We start from the raw sequence: 3,739 nt of genomic DNA on the forward strand, positions 1-3,739 counted from the left end.
TATATTCTTTTACTTGTTTCAGTCATTTGACTGCGGCCATGCTGCAGTACCACCATGAAGGATTTTAGTTGAACGAAACGACCTCCAGTACTTATTTTTAAGCCTGGTAATATTCCATCGGTTACTTTTGCCGAACCGCTAAGTTACAGGGACGTAAACACAGCAACAGTTCTCAATTGGTGGAAGTGGAAAAACACTGACACACGCACACGCACGCGCGCACCACGCTGTGGGACTGAACTCCAAACCATGTGGTTGGGAAGCAAGTGTCTTACCACACAGCCACGTGCATATCTTTTATCTTTTATTTGTTTCAGTCTCTTTTGACTGCGGCCATCCTGGAGCACCGTGTTTAACGGTTTTAGTCGAATAAATCGACCCCAGGACTTATTTTGTTTAAAGCCTAATACGTTTTCTATCGGTCTCTTTTGCCGATTCGCTAGGTAACGGGGACGTAAGCACACCAACACCAGTTGTCAAGCAGTGGTGGCGAGCAAACACTGACACAAACACACACACAGACACACACACACACACACAAGCACGCACTTTATTTTTCCCCTTTTATCTTTCAATGTGCCACGTGTCACCTCAACCCTGCGGTGAGTGACACCGCTGATAAGTGTGTCGTAGATTCGCCATCACTCACTCTCCTACTCTTTCCATTTTTTCCGGTTCGTTTTGTCTCTGTATTAGTTTCTCTCATTCATTTAACCCGGAGGAAGGAGTCGCAGCCTTGCAAGGCTGGGGCCACGACCCCTTCCTCCAAATCAACCTAATGATGCGGTTAAAGATTGTCTTAAATAACTACAAATCAACGAACGACGTTGCGCTAAAACGGAAGAAATAGGCAGAATGGTTAGTGTAGGGAATGGAATGGATGGAAGGATGAGAGAGGGAGAGATGAGTAGGTCGCACCTGCTAGAAATAGCAGTCAAATCTTCCTCAAGTTACGCTGTTGTCCTGAGAAAGGGAAAGAAATCACATTTTGCATGATGTAGTCCTAGATATACACTTAAAAAGACAGGGTGGTCATGACTGGAATTCCTTTGATTCACTCAAACATGGCCGACGTGGAGTTAAGCAGCATCTTAATGTTTAAACCATACACATTGTCTATTTTACAAATCTGCTTGACAACAAGTGTTGGTGTGTTTATGTCCCCAAAACTTAGCAGTTCGGTTAAAGAGACCGAGGGAATAAACACTAGGATTAAAAAGAAAATAACTCCTGGGGGGGTCGATTCGGTCGGTGAAAAAATCCTTCAAGGCGATGCCCCAGCATGACCGAAGCATGGCTGCAGCATGGCCGAAACAAGTAAAGGATAGAAAATAAAAAATACAATCCATCTGACGGGCTTCTTTACAGTTTCCTTTTACTCGAACTATATTATTTACTCTAAAGTGAACCACGAGAAACAAAGAAGAAAAGATGTGGGAACCACTTCTCTGTTGCTAAAAAACAAGGTAGACACATTAGATAATGTAGTCTTAGATACACTTAGTTTGGAAAAATGACAAGATTGTCGTGACAAGAGTACATTTCACCGGTGGTCTACTCAATAACAACTAACCTAGGGTTAAACAACAACAAAAACAATAATTCTTGCTAAGTCACGCTTTCTATGGCGATCCCTGTTTAACACACCACATCGCACCACAATATACATGATCAGCAAACCATTTATTTGCTGATGTCTACCAAACAGATACTAATTCATGGAGTGCACGCAGAACAACGAGAATCCAGACTTGAATAATTTACAAATTAAGAAAAATAATCTCTCTCTCTCACTCTCTCTCTCTCTCTCTCTCTCTCTCTCTCTCTATATATATATATATATATATATATATATATATATATATATAGATAGATAGATAGATAGATAGATAGATAGATAGATAGATAGCATACTTGATCATATTGTGATATTAGAAAGAGAAGCTGCATTTGTGAGAATAGTAACTTCAAAAAGGTAATTGTAGACATTTTCTTAGTTTTGAAATGAATAAAGGACAGGATCCAAGTATTTTTGTGAAGATGGTCCAAGAATTAAGAAAAGAATTTTCATTTCGTTTTGCTGATTTTCGCTTGCCTGCTGCAAATGAATGAGCTGAAGCCGTTTATTACTGCATTTGATGTGGACGTGAACAATACATCAGAAAATTATCAAATGAAATTGATTGAAATGAAGTAAGACGACGACATATTGCGATCGAAATTTCATTGGAAAGATGCGTTAGTGCTTGACTTCTATAGGAAATATATTCATCCAAGAGGGAATTATCCAAACTTAGCTATCCATGCAAAAAAAGTTGGCAATCATTGTTTGACCAGTAGTCGTCTGTATGGGCAATTATTTTCAAAAATGAAGCTCACCAAGAACCATTTGAGAACAAAATTGACCGATGCCTATTTGGCTAATGTCTTGTTTATTGGCATCAAAAAGTCTGAAACTCAATATGGAGGAATTTTCGAGCGACAAACAGCATCAAATTTCACAGTGATTCATCGGTTGTTTGCATTAAAATTCAATCATTTTCTTTTTTATCCTAAATTTATCGCCATTCAAAGCATCCTGTTCGTTTTGAAGATTTGTTGTGTCTTTTAACAGATTCCAAAGATACTCTGATTCTGACGAAACCGAGTTCTTTGATTAAGTGGTAGCCTTCAGAAATCAGGAAAAACATTTTTTCAACAATGTGTTATTCATTTCATGACAAATATAAGATGTATTTCAATAGATAATTCCATTATTATTATTATTATTATTATTATTATTATTATTATTATTATTATTATTATTATTATTATTGAATGAGAGAGCAGTGCATGCCATCAGAGTGACACCGGGGTACAAATATACGAAACCCAATATACCCATCATGACTACCCGTCTGACAAGGTTACGCCAGGCACAGGCATCACAACCATGAGTGATGTATTCAGACAGAGATCGATGTGCTCATTGCATTTTGGGACACACGGAGAAACATGCCGCGGTGTGTAGCAAGCATGTTCACAGATCGGTTCTTTACCATTAAATATCCACATTTTGCCTCATCACGTGAGGGTGGAGTCCCTCCAGCTTTACGCGGGATGTCCACCCCATCACATGACACACCAGCCAAGCGTGCTACCCTCAGCTACACATGGGGAGTCTTCCTGCTATTTCCTGCAGAGAGGTGGGTTTTGCACGATGGAGTTCTGATCTTTGGCAGAGAGCAGTTATTTCGCAGGCAACCACAGCTCTTCCTTCGTCGCATACATTGTTCCTGGCCTCCAGCAGAAGTTATATCTCGTATTTGTGTTTCCTGTTCTATTCAGCATACGTCATCATTATGTACCAACTGAATGTGTATAATTTCTGGCCGTTCCTTCAAGATGTTTCTTTCCAGTTTTGCCGTCTTTAATGCTTTTAACGGATTGAATAAATCGTCGCACTTAATCCTGATTTCCTCGTTCTTCCTTTATCTTTACCTACAGCCATATTGAAACCAGCATGATTTATCAACTCAACTTTCAGCCGTTAAAGGTGCAGCAAAAATATTCAACTTTTCTAAATATCCGGGCATTTTCTGAGTCATCTAAAAAAAAAGAGAGAGAACAAAGAAATAGACATTCGCGGCACACCTGCGGTTTCATACACGGCACACATTGTACGACGGGGCACAAAACGTGAAAGCATCGGTTTTAAATCTCTCTCTCTCTCTCTCTCTCTCTCTCTCTCTCTCTCTCT

The sequence above is a fragment of the Octopus bimaculoides genome, chromosome 20 (assembly GCF_001194135.2).
Source record: "Octopus bimaculoides isolate UCB-OBI-ISO-001 chromosome 20, ASM119413v2, whole genome shotgun sequence".
Classification (NCBI taxonomy): Eukaryota; Metazoa; Mollusca; class Cephalopoda; order Octopoda; family Octopodidae; genus Octopus; species Octopus bimaculoides.